Raw genomic sequence first — 22313 nt, forward strand, 5'->3', positions numbered from 1 at the left:
GCCTTGTGGCCCGTCCGGGCGTTGTCCTCAGAAGTATCGGCCCTGCATAATCAAATCCTGTGTATTGGAAGGGCCTCGCCGGAGTGACTCGTGGACGAGGTAGATCGGCCATCTTCTGATCGGACAATGCCGCCCGCCATCGCACACAAGTGATGCAGCGACGGATACACTGCTTCGTCAGGTTGCGTCCACGTGGTAGCCAGTAACGCTGGCGTAAGATACCTAGTGTCAGTTGCGCCCCTCCGTGCAGTGCTCTCCTGTGACAGGCTTCGATGATTAATCTGGTGAGTGCTGAGCGAGGAGGTAAAATTACTGGGTGCTTCTCGTCGAAGGAGAGGGTCGCATGTCGTAGGCGGCCCCACTCGCAGCATTCCTTTTTGTCTAGGATCGGAGAGAGATTGGCAAGTGGTCCCTTGCAGTCGGCCTTGGAATCTACTGCAATTGAGGCGAGTTCCCTTTTGTAGTGAACAGCTTGAACATGTCGAATCCACAATTTTTCTGCTTCTTCAATTTCAGAGGCGGATAACAGGTGACGGCGTGGCCTCCTTGATCTCGGCGGCCGGAGCCACTCGACTGGTGCTCTCGAGGTAACCAGCGTCGACACCAGGCAGTGACCCGCAGGAGCTTATGTAGGGTCGAGTACTGCGAGAGTAGAGGATGCTCCTCGGGGGGTTCGACAGTGGCTGCGATTAACGTGTTCGCGCGCTGCTCTGTTTGACACTCGTCGGGCGTTTTGATCCTTTCCGCTGCGGCAGCGTCTGCTCTTTCATGCAAGAGGCTTGGACCGTGCCACCATAGCTCGTGGTTGACTAGCTCACCGGGAAACAGGCCTCTAGAGGCACAGTCCGCGGGGTTGCAGCGTCCAGGAAGGTGTTTCCACTGAGCTCCTGGCACTAAGCGCTGAATTTCGGCGACTCGATTGGCCACGTAAGTCTTCCACCGTGATGGGTGTCCTTGAATCCAACCGAGAGTCACCTTTGAGTCCGTCCATAGGTGCAGCGGGAGATCCTGTAGGCGTAGAACGTCCACCGATTGTCTCGCGAGTCGCGCCAAGAGCTCCGCCGCACTGAGTTCTAGTCTCGCCAAGGTCACCTGCTTAAGGGGAGCAACTTTACTTTTAGCATTGATCATTGTTACCTTGATTTCTCCGTCTTCGCCTTCAGCTCTCAGATAGAGCACTGCAGCGTACGCGCGTTCTGACGCATCAGCGAAGCCGTGCACCGTCCTCAGGTAACTTGGTGCTCCCTTGGCCAACAATCTTGGGACCTTTATGTTTGCGAGTACCGGCAACTCCGCCTTGAATCTAAGCCATCGAGCAGCTTCGTTTTCCGGTAGAGGTTCATCCCAGTCGAGGCCCAACAACCAGGCGGACTGGATAAAGATCTTCGCTAGGACGATCGTTGGAGTGAGCCAGCCGAGTGGGTCAAAGAGCTGGGCTGTCTGGGCTAGGATTGAGCGCTTCGTCACGGCACCCTCCGCTGGTGGTTTGACGGCAAAATAGAAACAGTCCTCGTGCGGATCCCACAGAAGTCCCAGCGCAGAATGAGTGATTCGCTCGTCTGTACAGGCGCGTGACTGGCGTGGCAGGCGATCGTTCTCGGGTATGTCCTCGAGTAGTTCGGTAGAGTTGGCTATCCACTTCTTCAGGGGAAGCCGCCCGCCTTGCAAAGACCCCCTAACTGCTTCTGCTTTTCCAGGGCTTCAGCTTTCGTGTCGGCTCCGAAGTAGAACTCATCCATGTAGGAGTCCTCGAGCAATACAGAGACACCCTTCGGGAAGCGGGCCTGTTCATCGCGCGCAAGCTGACGAAGGGAACTGAGAACGAGGAATGGTGCGCAAGCTTGTCCATAGGTAACGGTGTTGAGCCGTAAGTCCAGTATTTCGCCGTCCGGCTCTTTTCTCCATACGATCCTTTGCAGGTCCCGGTCTTCTTCGTGGACGAGGATCTGCCGATACATTTTCTCTATATCGGCTGCCATCGCATACGTATGCCATCGCCAACAAAGAATTTTGTCGGCTAAGGCTGGCAGCAAGTTTGGTCCGACATGGAGGTGTTCATTGAGGGAAGTGCCCGAGGAGACCGTCCAAGATCCGTTGAAGACTACTCGGAGGCGCGTTGAGGTACTGGCGGCTCGGAACACCCAGTGATGCGGAGGAGGTGTAGCAGACTCTTGCTGGCAGGTGAGACGATGTCGTGATTCGTGACATATGATTTAAATTCCCATAAGTGCTCATGAAGTCTGTGTAGAGTTCTCGGAACTCGGTATCTCTCTGGAAACGCCTTTCCGTGCGAAGAAGAGAATGGATCGCCGCGGTACGAGTCTCCGATAGGTCCGGCAGAGTCGAGCGTACTGGTAATCAAACGACATAGCGACCGTCGGGATTTCGTTGGTGTGTTCGGGCGAACCATTCTTGGCACTCCTGTTCCTCGAGCGTGAGAGGCGTGGGTGAGATCGGAAGCTCCTCCTGCTCCCAAAATCTCCTGACGAGGGTAGAGAGGGATTCGCCGAGTAGGCACTGGTGACTCGACACCCTTTGTTCATCCTCCACTGTCTTGATTTGACCCAGCAGGATCCATCCAAAAATCGTTTTCTGTGCGACGGGTTGCCATTGGGCCCCCTTGCGTAATCCGTCGAGCACGATCGATGAATAGGCGTCCGCGCCAAGCAAAACGTCGATCGGGTCAGTCGATGTGAGGTCCGGATCAGCGAGATCGAGTCCTTGAATGTGAGGCCATTCACCTAACGGTGCGTCTGAAACACTCGAATATTCGGTGAGCCGCGGCAGTATGATCGCATGGGACGTCACTGATTCTCCCCCTGAGCGCGGCGAGATTTTCAAAACGACACTGCCCCGCGCGACTCCCGTCTGGTCTCCTCCCACTCCGAAAACTGCGACTGAAGTTTGTCTTCGTGGAAGTTTTAGTCTTTGCGCGAGTTTTTCCGTTATGATCGTCGCTTCCGAACCCTGATCGATTAAAACGCGCGCGTCGATTGATCTCCCGTAGCGATCAAGTATTTGAACTCGAGCGGTAGCGAGAAGTACGGACGGTTGCGTACGCGGAGAGTTACGCGCTACGTGCGCGGTCGTCACGCTTTCGGGCTTCGCGGTCTCGGGCTCCGTCGGAGTCTTTCGGAAGGCATCGTGTAGTGAAGTGTGATATTTCCCGGCGCACACCGAACATAATCTTTTGGACGGGCAATCGTTGACCTTGTGTCGTCCTAGGCAGTTCTCACAAAGGGAGTTGCTATCGACGTATTGTTTTCTTTCCCGAGCGGATTTGCCCTTGTAATCATCGCACAACATCAGAGCATGCTCCTTCTTGCAGATTCCACACCGCGAGGAACCGGGCTCTCTTTTTTCCACATGATGAGATCGCGAGGCTTTATTTCCCGTTTCCGTCAATTTATTAGCAGGCGTCTCTGATCTTCCCGGCTGTATGGCTTCCAACGTCTGGAGCCGGCGTTCGAGGAAACGCTTAAGCGCCTCATACGTCGGGGGGTTCGGCGACTCGCTGATCGAGTTTTCCCAGTCTCGGCGAGTGCGAGCGTCGAGCCGCTCCACGACGAAAAACACGAAAAGATCCTCGCTGTTTGATATCGGGCGACCGATGCTCTCTAGCGCGCCGGCAGTCGTGGACGCGCCGTTTAGTACCTTCCGCAACTCAGTAGCCGTTTCCGATTTCATTTTTTGCAACGCGGTGAATTTCGTTAAACAAGAACGCACTAGTAGTCTTTTGTTCTCGAACTGTTCGCATAAGATTGTCCACGCGCGTCGATAATTTTCCGCCGTCGTAGACAAGTTTTTATTAACGCCTCTGCATCTTCTTTCAGGCTTACCTTGAGGTAATGAAGTCTCTCTACCTCGCTTAGATGCTGTCCTTGCCGATGAGGGACTGAAATATATCTCGGAAGGCAGGCCAGTCTTCATACTTCCCCTTGAATTCGGGCAGCTGGATTTTGGGTAGTTGTGGTTTGTGATGCCGGCGGATTCGCTCTCGACGCGGCCTGTGGAGCAGGAGAAAGTCGTGCGGAGCAGTCGAGTAAGGTCCCCCTTCTGAGTGAGGTATGTCTCCTCTACTAGGCAAAGAAATCTTCCGTTAGGTAAGAGGTACCGCTAACAGATTCTCGGTGAACCGTACGAAGAGCTTTGTCTTGCTCCTCAAACTTGTTCCAATAGCTCTCAAGACCGGCCAAGCGGGATGAACGGCACCAGCGGTGATGTTGGCTTGCCCCAGCTTCCGTAGATTCTCCACCACGCGTGAGATTCGTCCATGTAACTCTCTCTGTCCCTGTATAGGTCTTCCATTTGTCTCTTCTTTTCAGGCATTACACGGAAGAACAGTTCACTATGAACAGCAAGCACGCACCTTTTGTCGCGAAAAGAGGACCGAAGCGGAACTGAATCCGATAGATCCGGCTCGAAGGACCAAAATGTTCGTGAAAGTTCTCAGTTAATGTAAGACGCGAGGAGTGGAGAAGTGTCAGTGAGAATTAAGCTCGGAATTTTCTGTTTAACATTTAATAAAGAAGATAACACAATTATTATTACAACTGTTACGACTATCAATTACAGTAACCTGAAGGGAAAGGCTAATGCGGAATTCTAGCGAACGACTGCAACCGTCGTCGCTCCGTTCGTTCTCTTATCGTCTCTGACCTGCCAGAAGTTTCCCCGTACAAGGAGGGGGTTGCTTGCTTGTAATGAATCTTCTAGAAGACCAGAGACGAATTGCGCGAATGAGCGGTTGCCTAATTGCCGCCTTTACACGGCGCGCGTTTGTTATTGGGCGCCGCGGTAACGAGTGTCGTGGTAGCCTTAAGTTTTCGGGGCGCTCACGCTGCAAGCGCGTGCCAGCGCGACGTCACGCGATTGGAAGAGCGCGCTCGCTTAAGCTATTTATCGGCGCGACATTTACTGCTTTGTACAGTCTTCAAAATAACATGTCATTGTTTAAGGGTAACATAAGACATGTTTTTTGAAGACATGATTGAGTTTTTTAGTTGTGTTGACGGGGCCCTTCGTTCTAAAACAAATGTCTCCAACAAAAATTAAAAATATTCAGTGTATCTTTTATTTTTGGCAAATTGCCGTAATGAAGCAAACATTTGAAAGCACCAATTTCTAATTAATATTCAAGAGAATCAAAATTATTTCCACAGATAAATATGGATACTTTGTACAATACCGATTGCAACTTCAATAAAACATTGAAATTTCAATGTTATTGTTGTAAAAAAAGTAAAGGGCTGATTGTTTAGGGTAAATTTTATTCTTTGCCTAACAATACAATAACATTTTATTTTTTAATTCTCTTTGATAATATACTATTAAACTCTTCTTTTCTTTAGCAATATACTATCATTACTTAAACAGTTGAAAAAAAAATCCCACCAGCACAGGCGGACAAATTGTGGAAAAAACTAGAAACATTTTAGCTAAACTTATATCTTCCTTAAAGATTGTAAGCAATTTTGTTTCAAAATGCGACTATAGTTACAACTTCTTTATTGAGATATTCATACCGACATATTATAATATAAACATTTTTCAGCGCATACATGTACTGCAGAAAAAGAAACCGATGCAATAGATGAGGAGGTTCTTAATTCAGAAGAACCGGACATCGAACCAAATATTGACATTGAACAAAATATTGAATCGAATATTGAACGGGACACTGAATCGAACATCGACCCGTTAAGAATGGAAGAAGCAGCACAAGTGCCTAATGAGGAAACATCTCCGTTGAGTGAAAATAACAGCGATCCGGACGATCCGGACTCGGTGTTATTTTCCCACCCGAGTCATCATGTAGTGGTGGGTACAAATAAATATAATACTTATTTTTTCGAAATCGCTTATACTCATCACAATTTCTTTTTTCCAGATTTTTGATTAAAGGTGAAGGTTTTTGGACATTTTAATATAAAATAAGAATGTTTATATCTATTTCTTATAAATATTAAGGTTTTTATTTAACATTTTATTTTTACATTTCTTATTTTTACAAGTTTCTTTTGTTTAAATTTGATTTTTTATCTTTTGTTTGATTATAATTTTAACCGAAAGTTCTTTATTAATACTTTATGTTAGATACTATAAAGTATATTAATTATATAGTAAATAAAAATAAACGTTTATCTAAAAGCATTGAAATTTATTATCCTTTCCTATTTTCATAAAATTGTGTGTGTGTGTGCGTGTGCGTGTAATTTCCTAAACCATCTAATGCCATGCAATTCCATAACCTTTACGGATTCCATAGGATTGGATGGAATAGAAAATTTCTTTTTTGGATTCCATGGATTGGACCATCTCATTTCGAATCCCATCTAATTTCATCTAATTCCGCCAAAAAAGGGATTCAAAGGTATTAAAAAATTTTAATATCTTTTAATCCTTTTTCATTTGCTGGGACGTTAACAGTAAGGGAATTACAAGAAACACTTACACTCGAGCTACACTCGACACGACAAGTACAAAAGTTAATATTAACAATAAGAGATACGCTATATGTACAATAATACATGACATTACTCACCTGTCAAACCATATCCATTCCTAAAAATAAAAGATAAAATACAACCAACAATGGATTCAGATAAATTCAAGATAATAGTCTTGTCATTCATATTTGTTTATTCGCAATTGCAGTAGTTTGCATATTATTACTTACATACTCGCACAAGTGCAATTCAGAACCTTATTACCTTCCATAATTATTACACCATGAATCTCAGAGAATACTTAATAGTTTCATTCATAATATTTTTCCCATTGATAATTAATTTCCCTGATCCAGAAATGGTCATACACTTTTCACACTATTTACACTATATGTATTGATTTTAAGTATCGGAGTAGATCCGCGACCGATCCGCGAGTGACGGTCCAAGTAACACGATTCATTTAACATTAAGTTTTATTTAATTTAGATAATTCCAGCAGGCGTCGATAGATCGACACAATTTATGATGTTCATTATTATAATTACCCCATTTACATTGATAACGAGCAGGAGGAATTCCTGAGTATGTTTTACAGCGATTACACATAATTTAAGAGTTTGATAACGATTACACCTATGTACACTCTACAGTACTAGCTACACCTACACAGGCATTAAGCCGATTAAAACATAAAGAGATAATTATCACCCAGGGTACAATTCCCATTTTACTTGTTTCAGTCATTTCATGACGCTTCATTTAAATTTACAACATAAATAATAAATAAGAGGCCTTCAGCCGATTCGGTGCACGTGGTGCACACTTTTAGCGCTTATTACATTTAACATTGATAATTTGTAGAGTTCCTTGCAGAAAACGACCCATTCGGTCAATTAAGAGTTAAACACATTAATTTCAGACATTTAGAAGCATTTTGAACAGTTACACTTTTGTTTACACTTTTGACACTTTCTACACCTGTATCGTAGGATTCAGCGTGCGAGAAGAGCCAGCGAAGGCTCTACACTTTTGTCTACACTTTGACACTTTCTACACTTGCATGTTAGATTTCAGCGTGCGAGGTAAAGCCACCGAAAGGTGCAACACTTTCGACACTTTCTACACCTACATGTTAGATTTCAGCATACGAGACGAAGTCACCGAAAGGTGCAACACTTTCTACACTTTCTACAATCGACGTCTTAGAATAAGCGTGCGAGATGAGCCAGCGACGGCATTACACTTTTGATACACTTTTTAGCACTTTAGGTGCAGATTTCCTTAAATTCATTTGATTTTCAATATATTATTAACGCTTACATTTCACGACATTGAGAACTGCCAAATGGAGTCATTCCAGGCAAAGATTTATTTAACATTGCATATTGCATTGATTTTGATTATATTCAGTTACACTTTCATACACCTTTGTAAACTTTCTACACTTTAGACGGCATTTAGCCAGTTTGATATTATATTCATGTTTTTTATAATTTTATAATATTCCCTGTCGATTTAAGAATTTATTATTATATGATTATGCGTGCGGTAATATTAAGCCGCGATATACTTACCTTTGAGATCCCGGGTACCTGAAAAGAAAGAGGAGAATTAAAATGGGTAAAATTACCTGTATACTTACCTGGTTTCATAGGATTCGTCTGTTGTGACGTTGAGAGTCGCTCGGACGTAGTTCCACGTGATCGAGCCGAATACGTCCGCGAGTAGAGATTGCTGTACGACCAGTATCAATAAATTGTTATTGTTTATAATAAACAAGCAATTATCATTCGCGACCCCAGTGAACATCCTATCCGATATTTCGTAAATTACGCTTCGCTTAACAAGGCGTGGCCGATGGCCTTGAACGCGTCCGCGACGTACAAACGACAGCCATCTTGCTGAGAAGGAAGGACGGGGCAACGCAGTTACCAAGGCTTTCTGTATTGATGCCTGAAAATACAGTGGCGACCGTAAATTCAGCCCAAGTAGTAAGTGGCTAAGATTTCATTTTTATCATTCCATTCGTTGTTCCGGTCACAACCTTACTCAATCCCTCGTTCAAAATCCTGTCAGAACCTCTTTCTTTCTTTATCTACTTCTATATATATCTTACTCTCATACTCTCCTACTCCATCCTTCATTCCAAATCCTTAGTTTTCCAAAACCTCTCTTTCTTTATTTACCTCTGTTTTATCTCAAAACCTTCCTCACTATTTTTCTGTTTTTAAAATTAAAAAATAAATATTTATTGAACTTTAATTATTAACCATAGTACATTTCCATTTTTATTTAGCTTTAACTTACTTTATCTTCCCCTTCCTCTGCACGTTTTATCTCCCTGTCACAACCGTATCAATTCACATCCATGTATTCACATCCGTTGTTAACTCTCAATTTCTTTCCCTCGCAACCGCTCAGTTCACACCTATTGTTAATTCTCAATTTCTCTCAATAACTCTCTTTTTCTCAAATATTATTTCCTTATACAATTTACATTCAATCTGCTTGACTTCTTTTGCTTTTTTTGCATTTGTAATGAATTTCAAAGATCAATAATCGTCCAGACAAAAGACAAATCATTTTCTCGAATACACATCGATTTTTTTATTTTAACATTACGTAAATTTTTTTTATTTCCTTGAAAGATTTCAAGGAAAACACATTTTATTTCTAAAATAAATGTATTACATTTAAAATTAATTTTTTTTAATTTTCTGAGTAAGATATACAAAACATTTAATAACAATTCTTTTTTTAATTAAACAAATCATATACATTTAACATAATTTCTTTTAATTTTTTTTCAAATTAAATATATCATTTGAATCTTCATCTTCTCCCAAACAATCTCTTCGCTTACGCTTGCTTTTACGCTTGCTTAAGCTATCATGTTTCTTCCTTCTCTCTTCTTTTTCATCTTCCTCCTTTTTCTCTTCATTACTTGCCATTTCCTTTTCATCATCTTTCTGCTTTTTCTCTTCTTCATTTCCCATCTCCTTTTCATAGTGTACTTGCTTTTACGCTTGCTTAAACTATCACCTTTCTTCCTTCTCTCTTCTTTTTCATCTTCCTCTTTTTTCTCTTCATTACTTGCCATTTCCTTTTGATCATCTTTCTCCCTCTTCTTTTCTTCATTTCTCATCTCCTTTTCATAATTAATATTTCGTCCATCCCGTCATTTAAAACTATAATATTAAATTTACATAATTTACAAATTATTTACAAATTAATATAATAGTTAAATTTACATTTAAATCAATGTAAATATAATATTTAATTTATATTTAAATTTACATCTTTTTTAAACTTACTTTCTTTAAATTCTTTCATTTTCTTGCTGAAATTCTTTGTCCATCTTCTATTTATTTTCTTTACTATTTTAATCTTTACTCAATATCTGTACTGTTAGTTTTCGTTATTGCGTTTAATATGTGAATTTAGCGACTTCAATACTGATTAATTGATGTTTTGAATAGGCCTCGTGGCCTCCACGCAGTTAATCGAGTGGCTGCTTCCTCAGGATCGGGCGTGGTCGAGAAGTAAAAGATTCGCTTCTCTGCGTTGAATATTTATTATAAATTAACTCGGGTGGTACAATAAAGCGCGGTCTATCGCTCAACTTAACGGCGCGTGCGATTCGTGCGACGATCACGATGATTCTCTGCCGATCGGTAGTGGCGGTGGAGGGGGCAAGCCGCGCGAGCACGGCCGTAACTAGGCGGAATAATACGAGAGCGCCCGTGGATAGCAGGCGCGAATGGCGCGGGTAAATGTAGATCGGTAAAACAGGAGCGGACTCGGTCACATATCATACAACGCCGCCCCCCTTGAAAGTACGTGCTTTCAATACGAAAGAACAAAACGTAAAGATAGTTGCTTACATCAGAATAGTACATAATACTCCCTCTAATTGGAGTCGCATAGTACAAAGGTTGGTATAACCAAGTCTGGAATTCGAGATGACTAAGTCAAATATAAAATAAATAAAGTAACATTCGCACTTATGAATAAATGAACGCTTATAAGATAGGAGTGGCAACCAAAGGGCTTTTTACGAATCTTAACGCTAACTATACTAAACGCGAAGTTTGACATTTACGTGAGATGAGTATACTTAAGTGTCTATGGGTAACACCGCGAGCCTGGAAAGAGGTCTCGTGAAGTCACCTTTCGCTGTTCGGACGGTGGTGACCCTCGTGACGCCGTCGTCTCCGGTGTGAACATCCTGAACTCGCCCCAAGAGCCACTGCAAAGGAGCTAGACCTTGCTGTTTTATGAGCACTAATTGTTCCGGTTTTAACTGTATGCCCTTGTTGGCCTTCCATTTAGTTCGTTCTTGCAAAGAATTAAGGTATTCGGCGCTCCATCTACGCCAAAAATGTTGCCTTATTTGCTCTACTCTTTGCCAGCGCGTAAGCCGATTTTCGTTAAGGTCGTGTAGGTCGTGGCAAGGAAAACTATTCAAAGCCGTACCGACAAGAAAATGACCGGGACTAAGATACGCGAGATCATTTGGGTCGGCGCTTAGTTGCGTGAGTGGTCGCGAGTTCAGGATTGCTTCCACTTCGCAGAGTACCGTCTGCATTTCTTCAAATGTTAAATGCGCTTGGCCTATAATTCGAGCCATGTGATACTTGGCCGATTTTACTGCGGCTTCCCATAGACCGCCGAAGTGCGGCGCGTTAGGCGGGATGAAGGACCAAGAAGTTTCCTGTTCGCGAACAAACTGGTTTATATCGCTTCGCACCTGACTATCGTTGATCAAGTCGTAGAATTCCTTGATCTGCTTATGCGCTCCGACGAACGTAGTTCCATTGTCGGAATACATGCACGCGGGTTTGCCTCTTCGGGACATGAAACGCCGGAGTGCGCTAAGGAAGCTTTCCGATGTGAGATCGCTCACTAATTCGATGTGTACGGCTTTTGTGGAAAAGCACACGAAGACAGCGAGGTACGCTTTGTGAAAGCGGGCATTACGTCGCTTGCCTTCCTTTACCATGACGGGTCCGGCATAGTCGATTCCGCAATGCGAGAATGGTCTTAAAACGATAACGCGAGTAGCAGGTAACGAGCCCATTATGGCTTCTGACTGGCTCGGTTTAGCTCTGAAACATGTTACGCAGCTTCGAATAATTTTTCGCGCGGTTGAGCGAAGTGATAAAGGCCAGAATCTCTGCCTGACTGCGGCCATAGTTGCCTGAGTCCGGCATGCATGTTACGCATGTGTTCTTGTCTTATCGTACGTTTCGTAAATCGTGATCGCGAGGTAATAATATGGGGGTGGCACGCGTCGAATTTTAACTCGAATTCTTTAATCTACCCCCCACCCGGATTAGACCGGTTTTGTCTATGAAGGGAGACAGGGAAAGTATCTTGCTGGACGCGCTGACCGAGTCCCCTTTGCTCAACGCTCTGTATTTGTCGGGGAATGAGTTCTTTGCACTGCCTTGCACGCGACGCCTAATGCGTACGACATCTCGTTGTGAGAAACGGATTCGGTGGCCGGAGTCGGCCGATGCGCCTTGTAGAACCTGAGACAATACGCTATGATGCGGTATATCTTGCCCAAATTCGAGTGCTTCTTGATTAATCCGTCGACGATCGAAGGGCTGTTGATGACGACGGCTGCCGCTGTTTCTCGTCTTTCGGGAAGATCATCTCTTGGGCGAGTGATGTCCTTGCTTGGCCAGCAGTCTTCCTCGTATTGTAGAAAGGTGGGTCGATATGATCCCATTGCATTCCGAGGAATGCGGGAGTTTGCATCGCTGCAAATTTCTACTGGCTCGTGGTTCTGATCCTGGACTCCTTTAATAATTCCGGGCAATGGATGCCCACTTGCTCAATTCGAACGCTCCCAAACATAGTATTTCCACCACTTGATGGCGAACTATTTCTAGATCCTTCTTTGTGTCGGCCCCGGCCGCGACGTCGTCCACGTAGCAACCTTCCTCGAGGTGGGTCGCTCCCACCGGAATCTCGATGCGTTTTTCTCGGCTAGATTATTCAGGCATTCCGTGGCTAGATATGCGGCAGCTGCGGTGCCGTAGGTGACCACCAGGGATTCGTATGCCTTGACGTCGTGATTGGGCTTGCTCCGCCACAATATTCGTTGAAGATGTGTCTGCGATGGGTCGACCAGAATCTGCCGATACATCTTATTATATCGGCCACGAAGACGTATAGAAAGAAGCGAGAAGCGAATCAGGAGGGAAAGCAACTCTGGCTGGACGACTGGTCCCACCCTGAGAGCGTCGTTTAGAGACACTCCAGTATTGGTTTTGCAGGATGCCATCGAAAACCACGCGTATTTTTGAAGACTGCCTCGTAATCTGACCACGCTGTGATGAGGCAGGTAGACGGCGATGGATCATCGTTAGGTTGCTCGTTTACCAATTTCATGTGGCCGAGTGTGAGGTACTCTTGCATGAAGCGCACGTACTGCTCCTAATTTTGGATCACGTTTGAAACGCCTTTCCATGGCTAGCAAGTCGCTTCATCGCGATGTCCCTGGACTGGTCCGATTTTGGCCATCACGTGCTCCTTCACCGGAAGCTTCACAACGTATCTACCGGACTGGTTTTGCGACGTGTTGTCCGCGAAGTGTTTCTTGCAGATGGCCTCCTCGATGGTGTAATTGGCTATATTGTTAGAGATGTCCTCCTGTTGCCAAAAACGTGTTAATTCTTCGTGCAATGTAGGTTGGTTACTGTGGCATGGCAGGCTTGTATTTTCAGATCTTGTTTCGACGGGTTATCTAACCCGCCTGCCAGGATCCATCCCAGACGCGTCTTTTGCAGCGTCGGATGCGCTTGGGATGATTTGACTTGTCCCACGCACAACAGGTCCCAAAATAGCTCCGCGCCAATCAGAGCGTCGATCTCGGATGACTCGTGAAAGCGAGGGTCGGCTAAAGGTAGATTGCGGGGAGATTAAATTCGCCGCGATTGAGAGTGAACGAAGGGAGCTTGTCCGTGACTCGATCCGTCACGATGCATTCAACGTCGAAGGAATACGAATTTATGCGCGATGACATTTTCAATTGAACGATCTGAGTTGACTTTGTGAAAGCACCGTTTATCCCCGAGATTGAAACGTTTAATGAACGCGGCTTTAGACCGAGAGCAGATACGAAGCTCTTAGATACAAAGTTAGCCTGAGAACCGCAATCCAGCAACACACGACAAAGTTTTCGCGCGCCCGTATCATTGTAGACGTACACGGCAGCCGTGGATAGCATGACGTACTTGCCGTCCGAAAGACGCGACGCGTGCGCCATTAGTGCAGTCGGCGATGCCGCTGAGATCGGCTTTGGATTGCCTTCCTGATCGCCATCGGACTTCTCGGGAGCCGACGATTCATGTAATAGCGTGTTATGTTTCGCCTTGCAGACTCGACAATTACCTGATGGGCACTTGTTCGCGATATGAGTCGTAGAGCGTAAACAATTAAGGCAAGCCTTTAATCTGCGAATTTCTGAATTTCTACGAGGGACAGGGAGAGCTAAAAAGTCCTTGCAACTATATATAGAATGCTCCCCGCCGCAGTAAGTACACTTGAATTTCACCGTCGCGACGCACGCTGCTCGTTGCTTTCCGTTTGTTGAACGCGCGTTACCGTTTTTCGTAGGAATAGCGCCTGACTTGCCGGTAGCTTCGAGGACTTGGCAACGATGAGTGATAAAACTGGCGAGCTGTTTGAAGGTCAGAAGTTCCTGCCCGGTCAAAGAATTTTGCCATTCTCGCAATGTTAAGGAGTCGAGTTTAGAGCTTACTACGTACACGAGTAGATCGTCGTGGATCGGACGCCCTAATGCCTGCAAGGCATGTATGTGTTTCGACGCGCCGTCGGCAATTCGCCTTAATTCGCAAGCGTTTTCCTTAGTCACAGACGGCAGCTCCATAATGGCTTTAATATGCGTGTGCACGATGACGCGCTTGTTATCGTAACGCTCTCTCAAAAGATTCCACGCGATTTCGTAGTTGCGGTCTGACATCTCGAGGGTATTAATCACGTCGCTCGCCTCGCCGGAAACGGCCGCTCGCAAATATTGTAATCTTTGGACATTGTTTAACGACGCGTTTGAGTGTATGATTGAATTAAATACGTCGAAGAAAGGGAACCACTCGTCGTACTTGCCGGAGAATTTCGGAAGATCGAGCTTGGGCAGACGTACGTAGGTTGCAGCTTCCGGTGCTTCAGAAGCCGTGGAAATTGCCGGCGACGGCGCCGCAGCATGGCGCGGCGCAGTACGATGTGAGCTTAGGAGTTCCCGCATTTTACCGGTGAGATTAAAGAATGCCTCCTCGAATACAGCCCGATCGTTAATTTCACGATCGTCTATGAATTCTAGTTGTGATTGTACCAAATTGTACTCTGACCAGCTATTCTCTAACCTTGCCCGACGCTCCTCAAGCTGAGCTGTTACCGACGGAGTGACGGCATCAATATTATCGACGTACGTTTTGATCCGCGTACAGGATCCCTTGATAATGGCGCGCTGCTTCCGTAACGCGGCCGGATCCAGTTCGGTAGCCATCTGATGACGCAAACGAGCGCTAATCCTCTCGGCGAAGGCTCTGGCGTGGTCTTCTGGTACCCTGGCGGACGTCGCTGGGCTGCGGACCCTCTCGATGCGTTGTGGTATGGTGGGACGTGGCGAACGGACGACGTTCGGCTGCGAAGAATCTGGTTCCGTCTGGTATAACGGGCGGGAATTGTGCGGCGTCAGGCTGCGTTGGCGCCTCTCGTGCCGTTGCGCGCCCTTGCGTTGCGTCCTCGACGGACGTGGTCTTGCCTGTCCTGAGAAGGACACGAGCTGTAACTGGTAGCTCGCTGGCGGGCCTCCTTGGCGGGCCCCCGGTTGGCGGGCTTCGTGCCCGCGATGCTTCGACGGCGTGTTCGCGGTCTGGCGACAGGCTCGTCGTGTTTCTAGGCTGGGACGTCGTGTCCACGCACCGAGGTCGGGATATGGCTTGCGACCGGGTGCTTCCTGACCACCTCAAAATGGCGGATGTCTTGGATATCCGGCTCGAAGGACCAATGTTTTTAAATTCACTCGGGTGGTACAATAAAGCGCGGTCTATCGCTCGACTTAACGGCGCGTGCGATTCGTGCGACGATCACGATGATTCTCTGCCGATCGGTAGTGGCGGTGGAGGGGGCAAGCCGCGCGAGCACGGCCGTAACTAGGCGGAATAATACGAGAGCGCCCGCGGATAGCAGGCGCGAATGGCGCGGATAAATGTAGATCGGTTAAAACAGGAGCGGACTCGGTCACATATCATACAATTGATTAATATTTAATATGTGAATTTAGCGACTTTCGATAGAGTCTTTACTTAAAAGAATAAATACCGGGTCAAAAATAACATCACAGGTTCGTTCCTTAAGTTACCACCTTTGTGTTTTCTTACTATTTTAATCTTTATCTGTACTATTAGTTTCGTTATTGACGTTTAATATGTGAATTTAGCGACTTTCAATATGGATTAATATTGAAAGTCCCCGGGAAATTTTACCCCTATTTTATATACAATTCTTTAAAATTCGGTCAACTATTTCCCGAAAAATTAAAAAATTGTAAATACCGGTTCCCAAAAGATCGGTAACAAAAAACTATACAGTTTGTAACACTCCCCGAGAAATTCTATCCCTGTTTTATATACAATTCTTTAAGATTCGATCAATTATTTCCCGAAAAATTCGAAAAATTTCGGATACCGTTTTCCAAAAAAATCGGTAACGCAAAATATACACTCTATAACATTTCCCGGAAAATTCTACCCCTATTTCATATACTTTTGGTAAAAATTCGGTCAAATAATTTCCGAGATCATAGCGAACAAAAAAGGCTGCAAACTCTGTCTCTTTATAATAATAGTATAGATTTTGTATTTCTCAAAATAAACTAATTAACAATAAAATTTATTGTAAAATTAATATTAAAAATAATTAATAAAATCACTACAGTTACTCAGCAGAGCATGTCAAGTAATCCTACAAAATCCCTCACTTCATATCCCTTCTCAATTCCGAGATATAATTGAAACTTACAGAAATCCATAAAATACAAAAATTTTGAATAACCTAAAATAAAGCCCTCGACTACCCGAATACAACAAAAAAAACCCCATCTCTCTATCTCTTACCGTTTTCGAGTTATGAATTTTTTAAAGGTTTATGTCCGCCATTTTGAACTTCTTACCATTTAAACTTAAGAAGACCAAATCACTTCTACATTAATATTCTTGGTCTTTTATACATTTTGGCTATAACAAATTTCATTTTAGAACAAAATTTTTGACACCTAATTATTATGCTAAAATGGAATCTTCTATGTTCCTAAACATCAATAGCGTTAACCCCGATTTTCTATCTAAATTAATTAATTAATAAATGAGATTGAAAATTGAATATTCGCTTCATATATGAATCCGAGAGAGACAGACTTATGCCACGATACACATGAAAGACAAGGACAGACATGTGAATCCACAATTGAAAAATTGAAATAAAAATGAAAACGACCAATTGAAGATAAAATAGTTATAGGAACATATTCCCCAATATTTAAAGAACACTACCACATTAAAATAACAATTACTTTATTAACATTTTTCAAGAACAATTGTTATAAACAATTAAAATAATATCATCACCCATCCTAACTAACTAGATCATCAGTAACTATTACAATCTTCACCTAACAGAAACTGATTTTATGTAAGTACAGTGTACAATTATATTCTTATCGACATATGTGAGGGCTGTGTATAACCTGTGCATAACCCATAGATAATGAATAAAAGGAAAAGTGAAGAGGCTACCTTAGCCTCAACGAAAAAATCGCACAGTAAAAACTCTAATGATGATTTAACTGAAGACGTTGATGACGACATTTGTTGTAATTCTAAGACTGAAGAAGTGATGAAGACATTGGTTGTAATTCTAAGACTGTTAAGATGGGAAAGTACAAAGATGTTTTTCGTTATACTGCAAATAAAAATAGCAAAAAATCGGTGTCTGCCTTCTCTGCGAAAAGAATGGTTCATGTGTAGAAATACTGAGAACGAATGGAAGTACCAATGGAATGAAAAATCATTTACAAACAACCCACAGGGATCTTTTTCAAGAATGTTTCCAGATGACATTAAGCTACAAGCGAACCAAAAACCATTTAGCAATGCTTAACAGTAAGTACATAATATACTTAAGCTTTTTTAAATTAAATCATTTATTTATATATTTTTATATAAGTACCTACCGATTTATTTGAATAATAAGATTCTTTACTTTTTTATTCAATCGCAACTATTTTGACATTGCATTACAATGAAAATGAATTAGTTTTTTGTAAATAACTTGAATATTTCATAATAAAGTTTTAATTTGATTAAAAGATATCTATTGCTTGTTAGAGCAATCTAAATAAGTATATTAATAACAAAATTATCTTAAATATGAATTAGATGAAAATTCTAAAATAAAACAAATTATATATTTTATACATAAAATTAATAACATTGAAGGGTAAACATGTACTTTTTATATATTATTCTACTTTTTGAATGATTTTTTTTATTAGTCGATATATGCATCGAAATTCGGGCACTTTTTACAGTTGAAAATTTAAACTTAAATTCTTCGATTTTTTAAAGTTTTGTTTTTTATTTTCAGATAAAAAAGAAGATGTAAATATGGATAGAGTAACTGTTTGCTGGTTAGCATATAAAAACTTGCCTTTTAATTTTTTGGACGATTCTGTAACACAGAATTTTTTTGGACTAATCAATAATAACTTAAAATTGCCAAGAAAAACTTCTATGCACGAAAAAGTAATAAAGGAATTTAAAGAAATGCAGGGAAATTTAAAAAAAATTTTACAGAAAAATGAATCTAAATTATCTTATACTGTAGATGCTTGGTTCGGAAGAAATGGCAAGTCGTATTATGGTGTTACAGTGCACTTTATTGATGACGATTGGCGTTTGCACTCAATAGCATTAGATCTTCTTGAATCAAAAGGCAAACATAAAGGTTCTGACATAGCTGAATTGTTTTTAAATACAAGTAATATGATTGGAGTTCAAGACAAAATTCAAGGTATTACCTTAGATAATGCTTCAGCTAATAATACGTTTGTGAAAGAACTAACAAGGGAACCTCGCGAAGTGGAAAATTCTGATTTTAATGAAACTTTCCACACATGTAGGGGGAGTAAAAAGATGAATTTAGATATTTTTGTAGCGGCCCAAAACGGTTTTAAGGGGTGAAACCACTGCTCATATGTAGAGCGGTTTTTTGCTTTTCTCGATATATCTCGAAAAATATTGAGATATCAAAAAATGTTTCAAATAAAAGTTTTATAGTAAAATCTCCTCTATTCAACAACATTAATATAATATTTTTTAAAAATAATTTTTTAAACAAAACTTTTTTTTCAAAATTTTGTTAATGTTGTTGAATAGAGGAGATTTTACTATAAAACTTTTATTTGAAACATTTTTTGATATCTCGAATATTTTTCGAATATATCGAGAAAAAGCAAAAAACCGCTCTACATATGAGCAGTGGTTTCACCCCTTAAAACCGTTTTTGGGCCGCTACAAAAAATATCTAAATTCATCTTTTTACTCCTCCTACATGTGTGGAAAGTTTCATTAAAATCAGAATTTTCCACTTCGCGAGGTTCCCTTGTAAGTACATTATTACAAAAGAAGGTGTATCAATTGATAGCCATAATCAACATTTTCGCTGTTTGGCTCATATTTTAAATTTGGGTGTTCAGGACGTCTTAAAAATGATAAATTTAAATTCCCAATCAAAATTAAGATCGATATTTGATATAACTACTGTTGGCGAACTTTATGGTTTCCGGGCGTAACTCCGGTTCGCCAATTGGCGTAAGATGCCGGGTCGACCCCGACAGGGATCCGACGTGCGGTTAGAATGAGACACTTGATTTGGGAGGAATGCACAAATATCGTTTAATCGTCAGGTTAATACAAGTGATGGTTGACGCGCTCTCATTTGAGCACGACACTCGGCGCGCACGTGATTCGATGAGCGCTGGTCACGTGATACGAAAGTGTTCGTAGAGCGCGGAGGCGATGGCAATTAAGACGCGCAATGTAGCTTGCACGTGATGAACGCACTTGAGGCGTTATACAGCAGTCGCACTTGTTCGTAACACAAGACGCGAGAATGTTCACAAATAGTCGACTCGATCACGATGATCGAGCGCACAATGGCGAGGCACGCAGGGTGACTTATACGCGAATGTTCACTGCTCACGCAGACGAGAGCGAATTGCAGCACGCACGAACGGCGCGATAATTAGCGGTGCTCTGACAGAGCAGCAAACTCGGATGCACGACGGTATATTTGAGACCGCGTGAACCGGAGGTAAACGTTAACGGAAGCACGGCGGTATACGGCCTCGTGAACCGGGAGTACTTTTGGCTACTGACCGCGAACTCTCGTGTTTCGGGAGCTTCCTTTGCGCGACGCGTATCGACCAATCACCTGCGTTTCCGGGATCATGCGATCACGGCATGACAGGATCGATACGCGTCGCGAGAGACTTCGCGGTAAGGGTTGACGGGGGGAGCGGCGCGAAATCCCTTCGTTCGGAGGGCGACTGACGGATGGCGTTACCGTACGGTATGATCCGCGATCGCGAGAAAAATTACGGAACAACTACTGATGATCAGCTCATTGGAAGAGCTTGCAGTGATACTGATGATAGTGACGAAGAAGAAAATGATCAAGGTGTTTCTAGTATTATTTCCAATTAAGATATACGATTAGGGAAATTCGCAAATCTGAAGTTTTAGCAAATAGATTAGAGAGTTTTTACACCGCATTAAATATAAAATTTTTGAGACCAAGTCTGGATGTGTTAACTCGCTGGAATAGCACTGCAGATATGTTGGAGGCTGCATATAACGCGAAACTCGCGTATAATATGCTGTGGCTGAATTGCCCAGAAATTCAGAAATACAAACTCGACGATTCAGACTGGGATATTTTACAGCAGTTATTAAGATACCTGCAATTTTTTAAGCAAGCATCCGCAATCGTATCTAAAGAAAGGAAGCATCAATTTCTCCAGCTGTAATTGTTTTAATTTACTCCTGGACCAAATTGAAAAAATTATTTTTTTCTTCAAGATAAAATAAATCAGTCATGTTCCAAAAACAGGACCCAAATGTACCGATGAAAAGCTTTTACTTGCTTTTCAAGCTGGTTTAGATAAGCTTGCAAAGCATTATCGCAATTGTAATTGGATATATCGCTTTGCTTAATATTCGATCCTCGTCATAAGTACAAAGGATTCGACGGAGACACCATGGGGAAGAGAACTCAAACAAGAGTCAACGAAACTTTTTGAAAATATTTTTAAAACTGATTACTTTGAAAATTTTCAAAAATGATGATGAAAAACCTTTGAAAGTATTGAAAATCTAGGGGAAGATTATCTAAACCTAAACTCTGTGTATCGAACAGATGAAACGTCTGTGAATTGGAGGAGAGAAATTGACGAATATATTAGCGGCACCACGAGCATCAAGAGATACGGTAATTCTTGAATGGTGGGAAAAGCAACATGCATATATTTCCTACCCTATCCAAAATGGCGAGAGACTATTTATGTATTATGCCAGTTCCGTACCTGTGGAACGATTATTTTCAGAAGCATCAGGTATTTTGACGCTCAAAGATGCTCTATGAAATATGAATCTTTGAGAGCTCTGCTTGCTCCATTCGTGGATGATAAGTTCTTTAAAAAGGCATATGCCAAGTGTCAATATAATTATAATATTATATATGTAGAATGTTTTAATAAAATTTTATTAAACAATTTAAAAACAAATGCCAAGCATCTTTTTCTCAGTGCATATACCTACAATAACTTACCCTATATATACTCTCGAAAAATATAGGTATTTAGGAAAATTGTCATCAAGAACAAGATTTTTCAAGATAAAATCAAGAAAAAAGCGGACTCAAGACAATATTGTTCGTATCAAGAATCGGGGCAAGACAAGACAAGAAGTTAAATTCGAGATTTTTCAAGAACAAAACGAGATTACAAAAAATATTGAATTGTCTTGTCTTGCGGAAGCACTAATCAGCACACCTACAAAAAATAATAATAACTTTTATTTCTGCAATTGTTTATTTACAAAATATTATAACAATAAAATAAGTGTTATATAAAGGAAACAATTTTATTATAGAATCAAACCGCGTAATTAAGAAGAGCCTAACAATATCAATATGTGAATTAAAAAGTGCCAAATTGTTTAACAAATAATTTGTTATTAACAAACACACATAATAATAATAAAATTTTTTTAATGCTATATTACACTTTAGTGAAAGTCTAACATCTTTCCTATATACTTTTATCAGATTCCCAACCGTTTCCAAGATATAAAAATAACAAAAATCTTATTATATAAACAATTTAATTTCACTGATCTACTGTACTAACAAGAATGCTAACCATTTCCATTTACGCACAATATTATTAACATATATTAGGTCATTATTACTGCCGCTAACAACACTTTTCATTAACATTGTTATAAACAAATATATAATATATATATATACTTACTGAAATTAATAATATTATCGAGCGTCAAGCGCCGAGCGGTCACTCACGAACCTGAGAAGGATGAATTGTACTGTGCGTTATGTAGAAACGCGAATTTGAGCGAGATGCGAATATTGCATGATCCATAGGAGAGAGAGAGAGAGAGGAGAGAGAGAGAGAGAGAGAGAGAGAAGAGAGAGAGAGGGAGAGGAGAGGAGAGGGAGAGGGAGAGGGAGAGGGAGAGGGAGGGGAGA

General features: G+C 42.1%; 1 long non-coding RNA gene across 2 annotated transcripts; it reads left to right on the forward strand.

Annotated features, from left to right (window-relative positions):
- The first annotated feature begins 561 nt into the window (after positions 1-561).
- Positions 562-2147, forward strand: LOC139783429 (uncharacterized). 2 transcript variants are annotated; one of them, XR_011721263.1, is made up of 5 exons: positions 562-927; positions 994-1230; positions 1320-1601; positions 1698-1851; positions 1920-2147. It is a non-coding gene; the product is annotated as an uncharacterized lncRNA (long non-coding RNA). The 2 variants fall into 2 exon arrangements; XR_011721262.1 differs by having other exon boundaries at positions 994-1601.
- Positions 2148-22313: the final 20166 nt, after the last annotated feature.

The sequence above is a fragment of the Temnothorax nylanderi genome, unplaced genomic scaffold, assembly GCF_030848795.1.
Source record: "Temnothorax nylanderi isolate EJ_2023f unplaced genomic scaffold, tnyl_v1.0 TNYL_tig0500_pilon, whole genome shotgun sequence".
NCBI classification, from domain to species: domain Eukaryota; kingdom Metazoa; phylum Arthropoda; class Insecta; order Hymenoptera; family Formicidae; genus Temnothorax; species Temnothorax nylanderi.